The 20,063-nt window shown below is 49.3% G+C and overlaps 17 non-coding genes and 2 pseudogenes across 17 annotated transcripts; all 19 read left to right on the top strand.

Annotated features, from left to right (window-relative positions):
* Positions 1 to 47: 47 nt before the first annotated feature.
* LOC137912365 (U2 spliceosomal RNA) lies at positions 48 to 238 on the top strand. Its single transcript, XR_011106240.1, has one exon. It is a non-coding gene; the product is annotated as a U2 spliceosomal RNA (small nuclear RNA).
* Positions 239 to 371: 133 nt separating this feature from the next.
* Positions 372 to 482, top strand: LOC137912438 (U5 spliceosomal RNA). Its single transcript, XR_011106295.1, has one exon. It is a non-coding gene; the product is annotated as a U5 spliceosomal RNA (small nuclear RNA).
* A 1,702-nt stretch (positions 483 to 2,184) lies between these two features.
* On the top strand, positions 2,185 to 2,375 carry LOC137912381 (U2 spliceosomal RNA). Its single transcript, XR_011106255.1, has one exon. It is a non-coding gene; the product is annotated as a U2 spliceosomal RNA (small nuclear RNA).
* A 133-nt stretch (positions 2,376 to 2,508) lies between these two features.
* On the top strand, positions 2,509 to 2,619 carry LOC137912436 (U5 spliceosomal RNA). The gene has a single exon (XR_011106294.1). It is a non-coding gene; the product is annotated as a U5 spliceosomal RNA (small nuclear RNA).
* Positions 2,620 to 4,320: 1,701 nt separating this feature from the next.
* On the top strand, positions 4,321 to 4,511 carry LOC137912364 (U2 spliceosomal RNA). The gene has a single exon (XR_011106239.1). It is a non-coding gene; the product is annotated as a U2 spliceosomal RNA (small nuclear RNA).
* Positions 4,512 to 4,644: 133 nt separating this feature from the next.
* LOC137912435 (U5 spliceosomal RNA) lies at positions 4,645 to 4,755 on the top strand. The gene has a single exon (XR_011106293.1). It is a non-coding gene; the product is annotated as a U5 spliceosomal RNA (small nuclear RNA).
* A 1,702-nt stretch (positions 4,756 to 6,457) lies between these two features.
* Positions 6,458 to 6,648, top strand: LOC137912384 (U2 spliceosomal RNA). The gene has a single exon (XR_011106258.1). It is a non-coding gene; the product is annotated as a U2 spliceosomal RNA (small nuclear RNA).
* A 133-nt stretch (positions 6,649 to 6,781) lies between these two features.
* On the top strand, positions 6,782 to 6,892 carry LOC137912434 (U5 spliceosomal RNA). Its single transcript, XR_011106292.1, has one exon. It is a non-coding gene; the product is annotated as a U5 spliceosomal RNA (small nuclear RNA).
* A 1,702-nt stretch (positions 6,893 to 8,594) lies between these two features.
* LOC137912345 (U2 spliceosomal RNA) lies at positions 8,595 to 8,785 on the top strand. Its single transcript, XR_011106222.1, has one exon. It is a non-coding gene; the product is annotated as a U2 spliceosomal RNA (small nuclear RNA).
* Positions 8,786 to 8,918: 133 nt separating this feature from the next.
* Positions 8,919 to 9,029, top strand: LOC137912433 (U5 spliceosomal RNA). The gene has a single exon (XR_011106291.1). It is a non-coding gene; the product is annotated as a U5 spliceosomal RNA (small nuclear RNA).
* Positions 9,030 to 10,730: 1,701 nt separating this feature from the next.
* Positions 10,731 to 10,842, top strand: LOC137912393 (U2 spliceosomal RNA; annotated as a pseudogene).
* Positions 10,843 to 11,574: 732 nt separating this feature from the next.
* LOC137912408 (U2 spliceosomal RNA) lies at positions 11,575 to 11,755 on the top strand (annotated as a pseudogene).
* A 133-nt stretch (positions 11,756 to 11,888) lies between these two features.
* On the top strand, positions 11,889 to 11,999 carry LOC137912432 (U5 spliceosomal RNA). Its single transcript, XR_011106290.1, has one exon. It is a non-coding gene; the product is annotated as a U5 spliceosomal RNA (small nuclear RNA).
* Positions 12,000 to 13,700: 1,701 nt separating this feature from the next.
* On the top strand, positions 13,701 to 13,891 carry LOC137912372 (U2 spliceosomal RNA). Its single transcript, XR_011106247.1, has one exon. It is a non-coding gene; the product is annotated as a U2 spliceosomal RNA (small nuclear RNA).
* Positions 13,892 to 14,024: 133 nt separating this feature from the next.
* Positions 14,025 to 14,135, top strand: LOC137912447 (U5 spliceosomal RNA). Its single transcript, XR_011106304.1, has one exon. It is a non-coding gene; the product is annotated as a U5 spliceosomal RNA (small nuclear RNA).
* A 1,694-nt stretch (positions 14,136 to 15,829) lies between these two features.
* On the top strand, positions 15,830 to 16,020 carry LOC137912376 (U2 spliceosomal RNA). Its single transcript, XR_011106251.1, has one exon. It is a non-coding gene; the product is annotated as a U2 spliceosomal RNA (small nuclear RNA).
* A 133-nt stretch (positions 16,021 to 16,153) lies between these two features.
* Positions 16,154 to 16,264, top strand: LOC137912431 (U5 spliceosomal RNA). The gene has a single exon (XR_011106289.1). It is a non-coding gene; the product is annotated as a U5 spliceosomal RNA (small nuclear RNA).
* A 1,702-nt stretch (positions 16,265 to 17,966) lies between these two features.
* LOC137912354 (U2 spliceosomal RNA) lies at positions 17,967 to 18,157 on the top strand. Its single transcript, XR_011106230.1, has one exon. It is a non-coding gene; the product is annotated as a U2 spliceosomal RNA (small nuclear RNA).
* Positions 18,158 to 18,290: 133 nt separating this feature from the next.
* Positions 18,291 to 18,401, top strand: LOC137912430 (U5 spliceosomal RNA). Its single transcript, XR_011106288.1, has one exon. It is a non-coding gene; the product is annotated as a U5 spliceosomal RNA (small nuclear RNA).
* The last annotated feature ends 1,662 nt before the right edge of the window (positions 18,402 to 20,063 follow it).

Below are 20,063 nucleotides of genomic sequence, written 5' to 3'. Positions count from 1 at the left end.
GGGATAGGTTTCAGGCAGTTGGCACCTGCGCCAAACGAGCTGGGCTCATCGCTTCTCGGCCTTTTGGCTAAGATCAAGTGTAGTATCTGTTCTTATCAGTTTAATATCTGATATGTCCTCTATTAGAGGATACCATATTAAGCAGATTTTTAGAGCTGGGAGCTGAGAAAGGGGCTTGCCTCACTTGCTCTGTGCATTGACCTGGTATTGCAGTGCTGCCAGGGACGGTGCACCCTCCTCCTGCCTTGTGTAAAACCAATGACTGTTGCATGCTGACTGGAGATCAGTGCGGGTGATATTCTGAGATGAACCAGGACTGAAAGTCTTGTTGTCAGAAATGGGGTCGGTCTGACTTTCAATGAGAGGTAGATCGCTCTTGCTTCACTTCAGATCGTATAAATCTTTCGCCTTTTACTAAAGATTTCCGTGGAGTGGAACAACGAGAGTTGAAGCCAATTTTTTACGCCCCGCTAAAGTGGGGTGTCCTTTCCCTGTGAAAAAAAGTATTTGTTATTTCCGATTAAGTGTAGTGTAGTGTACACGTGGCTGATGTGGGACGCAATCCTTCTTATATGCACTGTAGGCCTTTGATCAACTTGTGCTTTGATGTTAGAATTTTAACATTAAATCTATGGCTGCAGCATGGATCAGTGTTTCTCACTGACGGCAGCGTCTTCTTCAACTGCTCAGGAGGCGATGCACCGCCTTGATGGACAAATAATTTTCCTGCTGTGTCATAAAGCAAACACATCGTGTTTGACTCCAGATGTGGTCAAAAACAAGATCCTTCATGAGCTCACTGCATTTAGAGGGAGGGATGACAGGCTGAAGGCACAGTAGCATAGCATAGGAGCAAAGCATAGTTAGCTCTGGCTAAACCTTCCTTTACACAGGATGAGCTGATAGACTCATCTGGGTCAGTTGTTTCCCTACCAGTGCTGTCCATGGGCTGAAACATCACGGAAAACCTGAGATTCCAGGAAGCCAGTTTTATCTTTCTAGTTTGGTCCTCAACTGCACAGAAATGAGTCAAATGAGTTAGATCCAGAGGGATCAATTCTTTCATTTTGTCTCCATGACCTCAGCTCAAATTGTTACTCTTAAATTGTATTTTACAAATTCAAATCATTGTTCTGAATAAATCAATTTTTACATCGTAAAGCTCCACTTGATCCGTGGAATACGATTTCAGCTATGAGAGAGCTTTGTGTGTTTCACTGCTGTGGTCGAAACCCGTCAAGAGGTGGAGGAATACGCTAGTCTTCACGATGACGCCTTGCCTCTTCCCCTGGGCACATTTGGAGCGGCAGCACCCCCTCCCCTGGAGGGGAAAAGGGAAAACGTCCAGAGTTTCAAAACATCAAAGCATACAGGCATTACACAATACCAAACCATTGTGAACTCAAAGCATAACATCAAAGCAAAGCAGCATTGCACGGTGGTTCTTACTGTTGTCGGCGGTGCCGAACCCCACCAGTTTCATATGCACATTCGCCGAACCCATCTTTAGTGGGGAAAAAAATAAAATGTGATTTCTTTCAAATTCAAGACATATTTATATGATTTTTTTTAATGGTGCATAAAATGAACCGTGTGTGATCATCATCAAAGTGTGGGTGCCCGGGAGGTGGTGGAGAGCCGGGTTGTGTCGGTCGGGCCTCGCCGGACTGGGGCCAGAGTGTGGGTGCCCTGGAGGTGGTGGAGAGACGGGTTGTAGCGGTCTGGCCTCGCCGGACGGGGGCCAGAGTGTGGGTGCCCTGGAGGTGGTGGAGATACGGGTTGTGGCGGTCTGGCCTTGCCGGACGGGGGCCAGAGTGTGGGTGCCTGGGAGGTGGTGGAGAGCCGGGTTGTGTCGGTCGGGCATCCCCGGACTGGGGCCAGAATGTGGGGTAGGGGGGGGGCATCTCCCTCTTCAGCCCAGCGTGGGTGAGGTGAGGTCGGGCAGTGTTCTGCCTTGGGTGGGCCTTGGGAGATGGGCAGAGAGGGAGAGAGGGAGAGGAGGGACATCCAGGATCCATCCTGTCAAGACCAAAATGATCAACATGGTTTAATATAGTCAATGTGAGCTTTGGACCACAAGCCGAGTTTGAATCAGCAGCTTTTACTATGGTCAGCATGTGTCTGCACCACGACCTGAGGGATAGGTTTCAGGCAGTTGGCACCTGCGCCAAACGAGCTGGGCTCATCGCTTCTCGGCCTTTTGGCTAAGATCAAGTGTAGTATCTGTTCTTATCAGTTTAATATCTGATATGTCCTCTATTAGAGGATACCGTATTAAGCAGATTTTTAGAGCTGGGAGCTGAGAAAGGGGCTTGCCTCACTCGCTCTGCGCATTGACCTGGTATTGCAGTGCTGCCAGGGACGGTGCACCCTCCTCCTGCCTTGTGTAAAACCAATGACTGTTGCATGCTGACTGGAGATCAGTGCGGGTGATATTCTGAGATGAACCAGGACTGAAAGTCTTGTTGTCAGAAATGGGGTCGGTCTGACTTTCAATGAGAGGTAGATCGCTCTTGCTTCACTTCAGATCGTATAAATCTTTCGCCTTTTACTAAAGATTTCCGTGGAGTGGAACAACGAGAGTTGAAGCCAATTTTTTACGCCCCGCTAAAGTGGGGTGTCCTTTCCCTGTGAAAAAAAGTATTTGTTATTTCCGATTAAGTGTAGTGTAGTGTACACGTGGCTGATGTGGGACGCAATCCTTCTTATATGCACTGTAGGCCTTTGATCAACTTGTGCTTTGATGTTAGAGTTTTAACATTAAATCTATGGCTGCAGCATGGATCAGTGTTTCTCACTGACGGCAGCGTCTTCCTCAACTGCTCAGGAGGCGATGCACCGCCTTGATGGACAAATAATTTTCCTGCTGTGTCATAAAGCAAACACATCGTGTTTGACTCCAGATGTGGTCAAAAACAAGATCCTTCATGAGCTCACTGCATTTAGAGGGAGGGATGACAGGCTGAAGGCACAGTAGCATAGCATAGGAGCAAAGCATAGTTAGCTCTGGCTAAACCTTCCTTTACACAGGATGAGCTGATAGACTCATCTGGGTCAGTTGTTTCCCTACCAGTGCTGTCCATGGGCTGAAACATCACGGAAAACCTGAGATTCCAGGAAGCCAGTTTTATCTTTCTAGTTTGGTCCTCAACTGCACAGAAATGAGTCAAATGAGTTAGATCCAGAGGGATCAATTCTTTCATTTTGTCTCCATGACCTCAGCTCAAATTGTTACTCTTAAATTGTATTTTACAAATTCAAATCATTGTTCTGAATAAATCAATTTTTACATCGTAAAGCTCCACTTGATCCGTGGAATACGATTTCAGCTATGAGAGAGCTTTGTGTGTTTCACTGCTGTGGTCGAAACCCGTCAAGAGGTGGAGGAATACGCTAGTCTTCACGATGACGCCTTGCCTCTTCCCCTGGGCACATTTGGAGCGGCAGCACCCCCTCCCCTGGAGGGGAAAAGGGAAAACGTCCAGAGTTTCAAAACATCAAAGCATACAGGCATTACACAATACCAAACCATTGTGAACTCAAAGCATAACATCAAAGCAAAGCAGCATTGCACGGTGGTTCTTACTGTTGTCGGAGGTGCCGAACCCCACCAGTTTCATATGCACATTCGCCGAACCCATCTTTAGTGGGGAAAAAAATAAAATGTGATTTCTTTCAAATTCAAGACATATTTATATGATTTTTTTTAATGGTGCATAAAATGAACCGTGTGTGATCATCATCAAAGTGTGGGTGCCCGGGAGGTGGTGGAGAGCCGGGTTGTGTCGGTCGGGCCTCGCCGGACTGGGGCCAGAGTGTGGGTGCCCTGGAGGTGGTGGAGAGACGGGTTGTGGCGGTCTGGCCTCGCCGGACGGGGGCCAGAGTGTGGGTGCCCTGGAGGTGGTGGAGATACGGGTTGTGGCGGTCTGGCCTTGCCGGACGGGGGCCAGAGTGTGGGTGCCTGGGAGGTGGTGGAGAGCCGGGTTGTGTCGGTCGGGCATCCCCGGACTGGGGCCAGAATGTGGGGTAGGGGGGGGCATCTCCCTCTTCAGCCCAGCGTGGGTGAGGTGAGGTCGGGCAGTGTTCTGCCTTGGGTGGGCCTTGGGAGATGGGCAGAGAGGGAGAGAGGGAGAGGAGGGACATCCAGGATCCATCCTGTCAAGACCAAAATGATCAACAGGGTTTAATATAGTCAATGTGAGCTTTGGACCACAAGCCGAGTTTGAATCAGCAGCTTTTACTATGGTCAGCATGTGTCTGCACCACGACCTGAGGGATAGGTTTCAGGCAGTTGGCACCTGCGCCAAACGAGCTGGGCTCATCGCTTCTCGGCCTTTTGGCTAAGATCAAGTGTAGTATCTGTTCTTATCAGTTTAATATCTGATATGTCCTCTATTAGAGGATACCATATTAAGCAGATTTTTAGAGCTGGGAGCTGAGAAAGGGGCTTGCCTCACTTGCTCTGTGCATTGACCTGGTATTGCAGTGCTGCCAGGGACGGTGCACCCTCCTCCTGCCTTGTGTAAAACCAATGACTGTTGCATGCTGACTGGAGATCAGTGCGGGTGATATTCTGAGATGAACCAGGACTGAAAGTCTTGTTGTCAGAAATGGGGTCGGTCTGACTTTCAATGAGAGGTAGATCGCTCTTGCTTCACTTCAGATCGTATAAATCTTTCGCCTTTTACTAAAGATTTCCGTGGAGTGGAACAACGAGAGTTGAAGCCAATTTTTTACGCCCCGCTAAAGTGGGGTGTCCTTTCCCTGTGAAAAAAAGTATTTGTTATTTCCGATTAAGTGTAGTGTAGTGTGCACGTGGCTGATGTGGGACGCAATCCTTCTTATATGCACTGTAGGCCTTTGATCAACTTGTGCTTTGATGTTAGAATTTTAACATTAAATCTATGGCTGCAGCATGGATCAGTGTTTCTCACTGACGGCAGCGTCTTCTTCAACTGCTCAGGAGGCGATGCACCGCCTTGATGGACAAATAATTTTCCTGCTGTGTCATAAAGCAAACACATCGTGTTTGACTCCAGATGTGGTCAAAAACAAGATCCTTCATGAGCTCACTGCATTTAGAGGGAGGGATGACAGGCTGAAGGCACAGTAGCATAGCATAGGAGCAAAGCATAGTTAGCTCTGGCTAAACCTTCCTTTACACAGGATGAGCTGATAGACTCATCTGGGTCAGTTGTTTCCCTGCCAGTGCTGTCCATGGGCTGAAACATCACGGAAAACCTGAGATTCCAGGAAGCCAGTTTTATCTTTCTAGTTTGGTCCTCAACTGCACAGAAATGAGTCAAATGAGTTAGATCCAGAGGGATCAATTCTTTCATTTTGTCTCCATGACCTCAGCTCAAATTGTTACTCTTAAATTGTATTTTACAAATTCAAATCATTGTTCTGAATAAATCAATTTTTACATCGTAAAGCTCCACTTGATCCGTGGAATACGATTTCAGCTATGAGAGAGCTTTGTGTGTTTCACTGCTGTGGTCGAAACCCGTCAAGAGGTGGAGGAATACGCTAGTCTTCACGATGACGCCTTGCCTCTTCCCCTGGGCACATTTGGAGCGGCAGCACCCCCTCCCCTGGAGGGGAAAAGGGAAAACGTCCAGAGTTTCAAAACATCAAAGCATACAGGCATTACACAATACCAAACCATTGTGAACTCAAAGCATAACATCAAAGCAAAGCAGCATTGCACGGTGGTTCTTACTGTTGTCGGAGGTGCCGAACCCCACCATTTTCATATGCACATTCGCCGAACCCATCTTTAGTGGGGAAAAAAATAAAATGTGATTTCTTTCAAATTCAAGACATATTTATATGATTTTTTTTAATGGTGCATAAAATGAACCGTGTGTGATCATCATCAAAGTGTGGGTGCCCGGGAGGTGGTGGAGAGCCGGGTTGTGTCGGTCGGGCCTCGCCGGACTGGGGCCAGAGTGTGGGTGCCCTGGAGGTGGTGGAGAGACGGGTTGTAGCGGTCTGGCCTCGCCGGACGGGGGCCAGAGTGTGGGTGCCCTGGAGGTGGTGGAGATACGGGTTGTGGCGGTCTGGCCTTGCCGGACGGGGGCCAGAGTGTGGGTGCCTGGGAGGTGGTGGAGAGCCGGGTTGTGTCGGTCGGGCATCCCCGGACTGGGGCCAGAATGTGGGGTAGGGGGGGGGCATCTCCCTCTTCAGCCCAGCGTGGGTGAGGTGAGGTCGGGCAGTGTTCTGCCTTGGGTGGGCCTTGGGAGATGGGCAGAGAGGGAGAGAGGGAGAGGAGGGACATCCAGGATCCATCCTGTCAAGACCAAAATGATCAACAGGGTTTAATATAGTCAATGTGAGCTTTGGACCACAAGCCGAGTTTGAATCAGCAGCTTTTACTATGGTCAGCATGTGTCTGCACCACGACCTGAGGGATAGGTTTCAGGCAGTTGGCACCTGCGCCAAACGAGCTGGGCTCATCGCTTCTCGGCCTTTTGGCTAAGATCAAGTGTAGTATCTGTTCTTATCAGTTTAATATCTGATATGTCCTCTATTAGAGGATACCGTATTAAGCGGATTTTTAGAGCTGGGAGCTGAGAAAGGGGCTTGCCTCACTCGCTCTGCGCATTGACCTGGTATTGCAGTGCTGCCAGGGACGGTGCACCCTCCTCCTGCCTTGTGTAAAACCAATGACTGTTGCATGCTGACTGGAGATCAGTGCGGGTGATATTCTGAGATGAACCAGGACTGAAAGTCTTGTTGTCAGAAATGGGGTCGGTCTGACTTTCAATGAGAGGTAGATCGCTCTTGCTTCACTTCAGATCGTATAAATCTTTCGCCTTTTACTAAAGATTTCCGTGGAGTGGAACAACGAGAGTTGAAGCCAATTTTTTACGCCCCGCTAAAGTGGGGTGTCCTTTCCCTGTGAAAAAAAGTATTTGTTATTTCTGATTAAGTGTAGTGTAGTGTACACGTGGCTGATGTGGGACGCAATCCTTCTTATATGCACTGTAGGCCTTTGATCAACTTGTGCTTTGATGTTAGAATTTTAACATTAAATCTATGGCTGCAGCATGGATCAGTGTTTCTCACTGACGGCAGCGTCTTCTTCAACTGCTCAGGAGGCGATGCACCGCCTTGATGGACAAATAATTTTCCTGCTGTGTCATAAAGCAAACACATCGTGTTTGACTCCAGATGTGGTCAAAAACAAGATCCTTCATGAGCTCACTGCATTTAGAGGGAGGGATGACAGGCTGAAGGCACAGTAGCATAGCATAGGAGCAAAGCATAGTTAGCTCTGGCTAAACCTTCCTTTACACAGGATGAGCTGATAGACTCATCTGGGTCAGTTGTTTCCCTGCCAGTGCTGTCCATGGGCTGAAACATCACGGAAAACCTGAGATTCCAGGAAGCCAGTTTTATCTTTCTAGTTTGGTCCTCAACTGCACAGAAATGAGTCAAATGAGTTAGATCCAGAGGGATCAATTCTTTCATTTTGTCTCCATGACCTCAGCTCAAATTGTTACTCTTAAATTGTATTTTACAAATTCAAATCATTGTTCTGAATAAATCAATTTTTACATCGTAAAGCTCCACTTGATCCGTGGAATACGATTTCAGCTATGAGAGAGCTTTGTGTGTTTCACTGCTGTGGTCGAAACCCGTCAAGAGGTGGAGGAATACGCTAGTCTTCACGATGACGCCTTGCCTCTTCCCCTGGGCACATTTGGAGCGGCAGCACCCCCTCCCCTGGAGGGGAAAAGGGAAAACGTCCAGAGTTTCAAAACATCAAAGCATACAGGCATTACACAATACCAAACCATTGTGAACTCAAAGCATAACATCAAAGCAAAGCAGCATTGCACGGTGGTTCTTACTGTTGTCGGAGGTGCCGAACCCCACCAGTTTCATATGCACATTCGCCGAACCCATCTTTAGTGGGGAAAAAAATAAAATGTGATTTCTTTCAAATTCAAGACATATTTATATGATTTTTTTTAATGGTGCATAAAATGAACCGTGTGTGATCATCATCAAAGTGTGGGTGCCCGGGAGGTGGTGGAGAGCCGGGTTGTGTCGGTCGGGCCTCGCCGGACTGGGGCCAGAGTGTGGGTGCCCTGGAGGTGGTGGAGAGACGGGTTGTAGCGGTCTGGCCTCGCCGGACGGGGGCCAGAGTGTGGGTGCCCTGGAGGTGGTGGAGATACGGGTTGTGGCGGTCTGGCCTTGCCGGACGGGGGCCAGAGTGTGGGTGCCTGGGAGGTGGTGGAGAGCCGGGTTGTGTCGGTCGGGCATCCCCGGACTGGGGCCAGAATGTGGGGTAGGGGGGGGGCATCTCCCTCTTCAGCCCAGCGTGGGTGAGGTGAGGTCGGGCAGTGTTCTGCCTTGGGTGGGCCTTGGGAGATGGGCAGAGAGGGAGAGAGGGAGAGGAGGGACATCCAGGATCCATCCTGTCAAGACCAAAATGATCAACAGGGTTTAATATAGTCAATGTGAGCTTTGGACCACAAGCCGAGTTTGAATCAGCAGCTTTTACTATGGTCAGCATGTGTCTGCACCACGACCTGAGGGATAGGTATCAGGCAGTTGGCACCTGCGCCAAACGAGCTGGGCTCATCGCTTCTCGGCCTTTTGGCTAAGATCAAGTGTAGTATCTGTTCTTATCAGTTTAATATCTGATATGTCCTCTATTAGAGGATACCATATTAAGCAGATTTTTAGAGCTGGGAGCTGGGAAAGGGGCTTGCCTCACTCGCTCTGTGCATTGACCTGGTATTGCAGTGCTGCCAGGGACGGTGCACCCTCCTCCTGCCTTGTGTAAAACCAATGACTGTTGCATGCTGACTGGAGATCAGTGCGGGTGATATTCTGAGATGAACCAGGACTGAAAGTCTTGTTGTCAGAAATGGGGTCGGTCTGACTTTCAATGAGAGGTAGATCGCTCTTGCTTCACTTCAGATCGTATAAATCTTTCGCCTTTTACTAAAGATTTCCGTGGAGTGGAACAACGAGAGTTGAAGCCAATTTTTTACGCCCCGCTAAAGTGGGGTGTCCTTTCCCTGTGAAAAAAAGTATTTGTTATTTCCGATTAAGTGTAGTGTAGTGTACACGTGGCTGATGTGGGACGCAATCCTTCTTATATGCACTGTAGGCCTTTGATCAACTTGTGCTTTGATGTTAGAATTTTAACATTAAATCTATGGCTGCAGCATGGATCAGTGTTTCTCACTGACGGCAGCGTCTTCTTCAACTGCTCAGGAGGCGATGCACCGCCTTGATGGACAAATAATTTTCCTGCTGTGTCATAAAGCAAACACATCGTGTTTGACTCCAGATGTGGTCAAAAACAAGATCCTTCATGAGCTCACTGCATTTAGAGGGAGGGATGACAGGCTGAAGGCACAGTAGCATAGCATAGGAGCAAAGCATAGTTAGCTCTGGCTAAACCTTCCTTTACACAGGATGAGCTGATAGACTCATCTGGGTCAGTTGTTTCCCTGCCAGTGCTGTCCATGGGCTGAAACATCACGGAAAACCTGAGATTCCAGGAAGCCAGTTTTATCTTTCTAGTTTGGTCCTCAACTGCACAGAAATGAGTCAAATGAGTTAGATCCAGAGGGATCAATTCTTTCATTTTGTCTCCATGACCTCAGCTCAAATTGTTACTCTTAAATTGTATTTTACAAATTCAAATCATTGTTCTGAATAAATCAATTTTTACATCGTAAAGCTCCACTTGATCCGTGGAATACGATTTCAGCTATGAGAGAGCTTTGTGTGTTTCACTGCTGTGGTCGAAACCCGTCAAGAGGTGGAGGAATACGCTAGTCTTCACGATGACGCCTTGCCTCTTCCCCTGGGCACATTTGGAGCGGCAGCACCCCCTCCCCTGGAGGGGAAAAGGGAAAACGTCCAGAGTTTCAAAACATCAAAGCATACAGGCATTACACAATACCAAACCATTGTGAACTCAAAGCATAACATCAAAGCAAAGCAGCATTGCACGGTGGTTCTTACTGTTGTCGGAGGTGCCGAACCCCACCAGTTTCATATGCACATTCGCCGAACCCATCTTTAGTGGGGAAAAAAATAAAATGTGATTTCTTTCAAATTCAAGACATATTTATATGATTTTTTTTAATGGTGCATAAAATGAACCGTGTGTGATCATCATCAAAGTGTGGGTGCCCGGGAGGTGGTGGAGAGCCGGGTTGTGTCGGTCGGGCCTCGCCGGACTGGGGCCAGAGTGTGGGTGCCCTGGAGGTGGTGGAGAGACGGGTTGTGGCGGTCTGGCCTCGCCGGACGGGGGCCAGAGTGTGGGTGCCCTGGAGGTGGTGGAGATACGGGTTGTGGCGGTCTGGCCTTGCCGGACGGGGGCCAGAGTGTGGGTGCCTGGGAGGTGGTGGAGAGCCGGGTTGTGTCGGTCGGGCATCCCCGGACTGGGGCCAGAATGTGGGGTAGGGGGGGGCATCTCCCTCTTCAGCCCAGCGTGGGTGAGGTGAGGTCGGGCAGTGTTCTGCCTTGGGTGGGCCTTGGGAGATGGGCAGAGAGGGAGAGAGGGAGAGGAGGGACATCCAGGATCCATCCTGTCAAGACCAAAATGATCAACAGGGTTTAATATAGTCAATGTGAGCTTTGGACCACAAGCCGAGTTTGAATCAGCAGCTTTTACTATGGTCAGCATGTGTCTGCACCACGACCTGAGGGATAGGTTTCAGGCAGTTGGCACCTGCGCCAAACGAGCTGGGCTCATCGCTTCTCGGCCTTTTGGCTAAGATCAAGTGTAGTATCTGTTCTTATCAGTTTAATATCTGATATGTCCTCTATTAGAGGATACCATATTACCGTAATTGCTGAACTATTATGCGCACCTGTGAAAAAGCCGCACCCACTGAATTAAAAAATATATATATTTTGTACTAAAATAAGCCGCACATATTCGTAAGCCGCAAGTGCATTGAGACAAATGATATTTAACGGAACACGGCTCGTAACGATATCCGCAGCAGGTCTCCAAGGTGAACAGCCTCTGGCATGTTAGATCAAGGGAAGTCGGCAAATCAGATCCGTAACTTCGGGATAAGGATTGGCTCTAAGGGCTGGGTCGGTCGGGCTGGGGTGCGAAGCGGGGCTGGGCTCGAGCCGCGGCTGGGGGAGCAGTCGCCCCGTCGCCCTCCCCTCTCCGCCCGTCGGAGGCTGCGCGGCGCGCGCGCCCGCCTGGCGGGGTGTCCCCGTCCCCCTTGCCCCCGTGCCCCTCATCCTCCGTCCGCGCGAGCGCGGTGCGGCGCCTTCGCCGGCGTCCGTCCGCGCGAGCGTGGTGCGGCAGGGGTGGGGACGCCCGGGAGGTCGAGGGGGTGGGTTCCTTCCCCGCTACGCGGCGCGTCCGACGCCGCGTAGCGGATGGCGGACAGGCGGCGGGGACCGGGTACGGCGGTCCAGCGGCGGCGACTCTGGACGCACGCCGGGCCCTTCTCGCAGATCTCCCCAGCTACGCGCAAGCGGGGCTTTCCCTCCGGGCGGGCGGGCGTTAATTTTGTAACGAAAATAAATAGTCTTTAACGAAACACGGCTCGCAAAGAAAGTGGGAAAATATACGTAAATTTGCCGCGTCGTTGCATAAACCGCAAGGTTCAAAATATTGGAAAAAAGTAGCGGCTTGTACACCGAGAATTACGGTAAGCAGATTTTTAGAGCTGGGAGCTGAGAAAGGGGCTTGCCTCACTCGCTCTGCGCATTGACCTGGTATTGCAGTGCTGCCAGGGACGGTGCACCCTCCTCCTGCCTTGTGTAAAACCAATGACTGTTGCATGCTGACTGGAGATCAGTGCGGGTGATATTCTGAGATGAACCAGGACTGAAAGTCTTGTTGTCAGAAATGGGGTCGGTCTGACTTTCAATGAGAGGTAGATCGCTCTTGCTTCACTTCAGATCGTATAAATCTTTCGCCTTTTACTAAAGATTTCCGTGGAGTGGAACAACGAGAGTTGAAGCCAATTTTTTACGCCCCGCTAAAGTGGGGTGTCCTTTCCCTGTGAAAAAAAGTATTTGTTATTTCCGATTAAGTGTAGTGTAGTGTGCACGTGGCTGATGTGGGACGCAATCCTTCTTATATGCACTGTAGGCCTTTGATCAACTTGTGCTTTGATGTTAGAATTTTAACATTAAATCTATGGCTGCAGCATGGATCAGTGTTTCTCACTGACGGCAGCGTCTTCTTCAACTGCTCAGGAGGCGATGCACCGCCTTGATGGACAAATAATTTTCCTGCTGTGTCATAAAGCAAACACATCGTGTTTGACTCCAGATGTGGTCAAAAACAAGATCCTTCATGAGCTCACTGCATTTAGAGGGAGGGATGACAGGCTGAAGGCACAGTAGCATAGCATAGGAGCAAAGCATAGTTAGCTCTGGCTAAACCTTCCTTTACACAGGATGAGCTGATAGACTCATCTGGGTCAGTTGTTTCCCTGCCAGTGCTGTCCATGGGCTGAAACATCACGGAAAACCTGAGATTCCAGGAAGCCAGTTTTATCTTTCTAGTTTGGTCCTCAACTGCACAGAAATGAGTCAAATGAGTTAGATCCAGAGGGATCAATTCTTTCATTTTGTCTCCATGACCTCAGCTCAAATTGTTACTCTTAAATTGTATTTTACAAATTCAAATCATTGTTCTGAATAAATCAATTTTTACATCGTAAAGCTCCACTTGATCCGTGGAATACGATTTCAGCTATGAGAGAGCTTTGTGTGTTTCACTGCTGTGGTCGAAACCCGTCAAGAGGTGGAGGAATACGCTAGTCTTCACGATGACGCCTTGCCTCTTCCCCTGGGCACATTTGGAGCGGCAGCACCCCCTCCCCTGGAGGGGAAAAGGGAAAACGTCCAGAGTTTCAAAACATCAAAGCATACAGGCATTACACAATACCAAACCATTGTGAACTCAAAGCATAACATCAAAGCAAAGCAGCATTGCACGGTGGTTCTTACTGTTGTCGGCGGTGCCGAACCCCACCAGTTTCATATGCACATTCGCCGAACCCATCTTTAGTGGGGAAAAAAATAAAATGTGATTTCTTTCAAATTCAAGACATATTTATATGATTTTTTTTAATGGTGCATAAAATGAACCGTGTGTGATCATCATCAAAGTGTGGGTGCCCGGGAGGTGGTGGAGAGCCGGGTTGTGTCGGTCGGGCCTCGCCGGACTGGGGCCAGAGTGTGGGTGCCCTGGAGGTGGTGGAGAGACGGGTTGTAGCGGTCTGGCCTCGCCGGACGGGGGCCAGAGTGTGGGTGCCCTGGAGGTGGTGAAGATACGGGTTGTGGCGGTCCGGCCTTGCCGGACGGGGGCCAGAGTGTGGGTGCCTGGGAGGTGGTGGAGAGCCGGGTTGTGTCGGTCGGGCATCCCCGGACTGGGGCCAGAATGTGGGGTAGGGGGGGGCATCTCCCTCTTCAGCCCAGCATGGGTGAGGTGAGGTCGGGCAGTGTTCTGCCTTGGGTGGGCCTTGGGAGATGGGCAGAGAGGGAGAGAGGGAGAGGAGGGACATCCAGGATCCATCCTGTCAAGACCAAAATGATCAACAGGGTTTAATATAGTCAATGTGAGCTTTGGACCACAAGCCGAGTTTGAATCAGCAGCTTTTACTATGGTCAGCATGTGTCTGCACCACGACCTGAGGGATAGGTTTCAGGCAGTTGGCACCTGCGCCAAACGAGCTGGTCTCATCGCTTCTCGGCCTTTTGGCTAAGATCAAGTGTAGTATCTGTTCTTATCAGTTTAATATCTGATATGTCCTCTATTAGAGGATACCATATTAAGCAGATTTTTAGAACTGGGAGCTGAGAAAGGGGCTTGCCTCACTCGCTCTGCGCATTGACCTGGTATTGCAGTGCTGCCAGGGATGGTGCACCCTCCTCCTGCCTTGTGTAAAACTAATGGCTGTTGCATGCTGACTGGAGATCAGTGCGGGTGATACTCTGAGATGAACCAGGACTGAAAGTCTTGTTGTCAGAAATGGGGTCGGTCTGACTTTCAATGAGAGGTAGATCGCTCTTGCTTCACTTCAGATCGTATAAATCTTTTGCCTTTTACTAAAGATTTCCGTGGAGTGGAACAACGAGAGTTGAAGCCAATTTTTCACGCCCCGCTAAAGTGGGGTGTCCTTTCCCTGTGAAAAAAAGTATTTGTTATTTCCGATTAAGTGTAGTGTAGTGTACACGTGGCTGATGTGGGACGCAATCCTTCTTATATGCACTGTAGGCCTTTGATCAACTTGTGCTTTGATGTTAGAATTTTAACATTAAATCTATGGCTGCAGCATGGATCAGTGTTTCTCACTGACGGCAGCGTCTTCTTCAACTGCTCAGGAGGCGATGCACCGCCTTGATGGACAAATAATTTTCCTGCTGTGTCATAAAGCAAACACATCGTGTTTGACTCCAGATGTGGTCAAAAACAAGATCCTTCATGAGCTCACTGCATTTAGAGGGAGGGATGACAGGCTGAAGGCACAGTAGCATAGCATAGGAGCAAAGCATAGTTAGCTCTGGCTAAACCTTCCTTTACACAGGATGAGCTGATAGACTCATCTGGGTCAGTTGTTTCCCTGCCAGTGCTGTCCATGGGCTGAAACATCACGGAAAACCTGAGATTCCAGGAAGCCAGTTTTATCTTTCTAGTTTGGTCCTCAACTGCACAGAAATGAGTCAAATGAGTTAGATCCAGAGGGATCAATTCTTTCATTTTGTCTCCACGACCTCAGCTCAAATTGTTACTCTTAAATTGTATTTTACAAATTCAAATCATTGTTCTGAATAAATCAATTTTTACATCGTAAAGCTCCACTTGATCCGTGGAATACGTTTTCAGCTATGAGAGAGCTTTGTGTGTTTCACTGCTGTGGTCGAAACCCGTCAAGAGGTGGAGGAATACGCTAGTCTTCACGATGACGCCTTGCCTCTTCCCCTGGGCACATTTGGAGCGGCAGCACCCCCTCCCCTGGAGGGGAAAAGGGAAAACGTCCAGAGTTTCAAAACATCAAAGCATACAGGCATTACACAATACCAAACCATTGTGAACTCAAAGCATAACATCAAAGCAAAGCAGCATTGCACGGTGGTTCTTACTGTTGTCGGAGGTGCCGAACCCCACCAGTTTCATATGCACATTCGCCGAACCCATCTTTAGTGGGGAAAAAAATAAAATGTGATTTCTTTCAAATTCAAGACATATTTATATGATTTTTTTTAATGGTGCATAAAATGAACCGTGTGTGATCATCATCAAAGTGTGGGTGCCCGGGAGGTGGTGGAGAGCCGGGTTGTGTCGGTCGGGCCTCGCCGGACTGGGGCCAGAGTGTGGGTGCCCTGGAGGTGGTGGAGAGACGGGTTGTAGCGGTCTGGCCTCGCCGGACGGGGGCCAGAGTGTGGGTGCCCTGGAGGTGGTGGAGATACGGGTTGTGGCGGTCTGGCCTTGCCGGACGGGGGCCAGAGTGTGGGTGCCTGGGAGGTGGTGGAGAGCCGGGTTGTGTCGGTCGGGCATCCCCGGACTGGGGCCAGAATGTGGGGTAGGGGGGGGGCATCTCCCTCTTCAGCCCAGCGTGGGTGAGGTGAGGTCGGGCAGTGTTCTGCCTTGGGTGGGCCTTGGGAGATGGGCAGAGAGGGAGAGGAGGGACATCCAGGATCCATCCTGTCAAGACCAAAATGATCAACAGGGTTTAATATAGTCAATGTGAGCTTTGGACCACAAGCCGAGTTTGAATCAGCAGCTTTTACTATGGTCAGCATGTGTCTGCACCACGACCTGAGGGATAGGTTTCAGGCAGTTGGCACCTGCGCCAAACGAGCTGGGCTCATCGCTTCTCGGCCTTTTAGCTAAGATCAAGTGTAGTATCTGTTCTTATCAGTTTAATATCTGATATGTCCTCTATTAGAGGATACCATATTAAGCAGATTTTTGGAGCTGGGAGCTGGGAAAGGGGCTTGCCTCACTCGCTCTGTGCATTGACCTGGTATTGCAGTGCTGCCAGGGACGGTGCACCCTCCTCCTGCCTTGTGTAAAACCAATGACTGTTGCATGCTGACTGGAGATCAGTGCGGGTGATATTCTGAGATGAACCAGGACTGAAAGTCTTGTTGTCAGAAATGGGGTCGGTCTGACTTTCAATGAGAGGTAGATCGCTCTTGCTTCACTTCAGATCGTATAAATCTTTCGCCTTTTACTAAAGATTTCCGTGGAGTGGAACAACGAGAGTTGAAGCCAATTTTTTACGCCCCGCTAAAGTGGGGTGTCCTTTCCCTGTGAAAAAAAGTATTTGTTATTTCCGATTAAGTGTAGTGTAGTGTACGCGTGGCTGATGTGGGACGCAATCCTTCTTATATGCACTGTAGGCCTTTGATCAACTTGTGCTTTGATGTTAGAATTTTAACATTAAATCTATGGCTGCAGCATGGATCAGTGTTTCTCACTGACGGCAGCGTCTTCTTCAACTGCTCAGGAGGCGATGCACCGCCTTGATGGACAAATAATTTTCCTGCTGTGTCATAAAGCAAACACATCGTGTTTGACTCCAGATGTGGTCAAAAACAAGATCCTTCATGAGCTCACTGCATTTAGAGGGAGGGATGACAGGCTGAAGGCACAGTAGCATAGCATAGGAGCAAAGCATAGTTAGCTCTGGCTAAACCTTCCTTTACACAGGATGAGCTGATAGACTCATCTGGGTCAGTTGTTTCCCTGCCAGTGCTGTCCATGGGCTGAAACATCACGGAAAACCTGAGATTCCAGGAAGCCAGTTTTATCTTTCTAGTTTGGTCCTCAACTGCACAGAAATGAGTCAAATGAGTTAGATCCAGAGGGATCAATTCTTTCATTTTGTCTCCATGACCTCAGCTCAAATTGTTACTCTTAAATTGTATTTTACAAATTCAAATCATTGTTCTGAATAAATCAATTTTTACATCGTAAAGCTCCACTTGATCCGTGGAATACGATTTCAGCTATGAGAGAGCTTTGTGTGTTTCACTGCTGTGGTCGAAACCCGTCAAGAGGTGGAGGAATACGCTAGTCTTCACGATGACGCCTTGCCTCTTCCCCTGGGCACATTTGGAGCGGCAGCACCCCCTCCCCTGGAGGGGTAAAGGGAAAACGTCCAGAGTTTCAAAACATCAAAGCATACAGGCATTACACAATACCAAACCATTGTGAACTCAAAGCATAACATCAAAGCAAAGCAGCATTGCACGGTGGTTCTTACTGTTGTCGGAGGTGCCGAACCCCACCAGTTTCATATGCACATTCGCCGAACCCATCTTTAGTGGGGAAAAAAATAAAATGTGATTTCTTTCAAATTCAAGACATATTTATATGATTTTTTTTAATGGTGCATAAAATGAACCGTGTGTGATCATCATCAAAGTGTGGGTGCCCGGGAGGTGGTGGAGAGCCGGGTTGTGTCGGTCGGGCCTCGCCGGACTGGGGCCAGAGTGTGGGTGCCCTGGAGGTGGTGGAGAGACGGGTTGTAGCGGTCTGGCCTCGCCGGACGGGGGCCAGAGTGTGGGTGCCCTGGAGGTGGTGGAGATACGGGTTGTGGCGGTCTGGCCTTGCCGGACGGGGGCCAGAGTGTGGGTGCCTGGGAGGTGGTGGAGAGCCGGGTTGTGTCGGTCGGGCATCCCCGGACTGGGGCCAGAATGTGGGGTAGGGGGGGGGCATCTCCCTCTTCAGCCCAGCGTGGGTGAGGTGAGGTCGGGCAGTGTTCTGCCTTGGGTGGGCCTTGGGAGATGGGCAGAGAGGGAGAGAGGGAGAGGAGGGACATCCAGGATCCATCCTGTCAAGACCAAAATGATCAACAGGGTTTAATATAGTCAATGTGAGCTTTGGACCACAAGCCGAGTTTGAATCAGCAGCTTTTACTATGGTCAGCATGTGTCTGCACCACGACCTGAGGGATAGGTTTCAGGCAGTTGGCACCTGCGCCAAACGAGCTGGGCTCATCGCTTCTCGGCCTTTTGGCTAAGATCAAGTGTAGTATCTGTTCTTATCAGTTTAATATCTGATATGTCCTCTATTAGAGGATACCATATTAAGCAGATTTTTAGAACTGGGAGCTGAGAAAGGGGCTTGCCTCACTCGCTCTGCGCATTGACCTGGTATTGCAGTGCTGCCAGGGACGGTGCACCCTCCTCCTGCCTTGTGTAAAACCAATGACTGTTGCATGCTGACTGGAGATCAGTGCGGGTGATATTCTGAGATGAACCAGGACTGAAAGTCTTGTTGTCAGAAATGGGGTCGGTCTGACTTTCAATGAGAGGTAGATCGCTCTTGCTTCACTTCAGATCGTATAAATCTTTCGCCTTTTACTAAAGATTTCCGTGGAGTGGAACAACGAGAGTTGAAGCCAATTTTTTACGCCCCGCTAAAGTGGGGTGTCCTTTCCCTGTGAAAAAAAGTATTTGTTATTTCCGATTAAGTGTAGTGTAGTGTACACGTGGCTGATGTGGGACGCAATCCTTCTTATATGCACTGTAGGCCTTTGATCAACTTGTGCTTTGATGTTAGAATTTTAACATTAAATCTATGGCTGCAGCATGGATCAGTGTTTCTCACTGACGGCAGCGTCTTCTTCAACTGCTCAGGAGGCGATGCACCGCCTTGATGGACAAATAATTTTCCTGCTGTGTCATAAAGCAAACACATCGTGTTTGACTCCAGATGTGGTCAAAAACAAGATCCTTCATGAGCTCACTGCATTTAGAGGGAGGGATGACAGGCTGAAGGCACAGTAGCATAGCATAGGAGCAAAGCATAGTTAGCTCTGGCTAAACCTTCCTTTACACAGGATGAGCTGATAGACTCATCTGGGTCAGTTGTTTCCCTGCCAGTGCTGTCCATGGGCTGAAACATCACGGAAAACCTGAGATTCCAGGAAGCCAGTTTTATCTTTCTAGTTTGGTCCTCAACTGCACAGAAATGAGTCAAATGAGTTAGATCCAGAGGGATCAATTCTTTCATTTTGTCTCCATGACCTCAGCTCAAATTGTTACTCTTAAATTGTATTTTACAAATTCAAATCATTGTTCTGAATAAATCAATTTTTACATCGTAAAGCTCCACTTGATCCGTGGAATACGATTTCAGCTATGAGAGAGCTTTGTGTGTTTCACTGCTGTGGTCGAAACCCGTCAAGAGGTGGAGGAATACGCTAGTCTTCACGATGACGCCTTGCCTCTTTCCCTGGGCACATTTGGAGCGGCAGCACCCCCTCCCCTGGAGGGGAAAAGGGAAAACGTCCAGAGTTTCAAAACATCAAAGCATACAGGCATTACACAATACCAAACCATTGTGAACTCAAAGCATAACATCAAAGCAAAGCAGCATTGCACGGTGGTTCTTACTGTTGTCGGAGGTGCCGAACCCCACCAGTTTCATATGCACATTCGCCGAACCCATCTTTAGTGGGGAAAAAAATAAAATGTGATTTCTTTCAAATTCAAGACATATTTATATGATTTTTTTTAATGGTGCATAAAATGAACCGTGTGTGATCATCATCAAAGTGTGGGTGCCCGGGAGGTGGTGGAGAGCCGGGTTGTGTCGGTCGGGCCTCGCCGGACTGGGGCCAGAGTGTGGGTGCCCTGGAGGTGGTGGAGAGACGGGTTGTAGCGGTCTGGCCTCGCCGGACGGGGGCCAGAGTGTGGGTGCCCTGGAGGTGGTGGAGATACGGGTTGTGGCGGTCTGGCCTTGCCGGACGGGGGCCAGAGTGTGGGTGCCTGGGAGGTGGTGGAGAGCCGGGTTGTGTCGGTCGGGCATCCCCGGACTGGGGCCAGAATGTGGGGTAGGGGGGGGCATCTCCCTCTTCAGCCCAGCGTGGGTGAGGTGAGGTCGGGCAGTGTTCTGCCTTGGGTGGGCCTTGGGAGATGGGCAGAGAGGGAGAGAGGGAGAGGAGGGACATCCAGGATCCATCCTGTCAAGACCAAAATGATCAACAGGGTTTAATATAGTCAATGTGAGCTTTGGACCACAAGCCGAGTTTGAATCAGCAGCTTTTACTATGGTCAGCATGTGTCTGCACCACGACCTGAGGGATAGG

Source organism: Brachionichthys hirsutus, unplaced genomic scaffold (genome assembly GCF_040956055.1).
Source record: "Brachionichthys hirsutus isolate HB-005 unplaced genomic scaffold, CSIRO-AGI_Bhir_v1 contig_1145, whole genome shotgun sequence".
NCBI lineage: Eukaryota > Metazoa > Chordata > Actinopteri > Lophiiformes > Brachionichthyidae > Brachionichthys > Brachionichthys hirsutus.
Note: the sequence above shows the minus strand (reverse complement) of the source record. Positions and strands in the feature narration are given on the sequence as shown.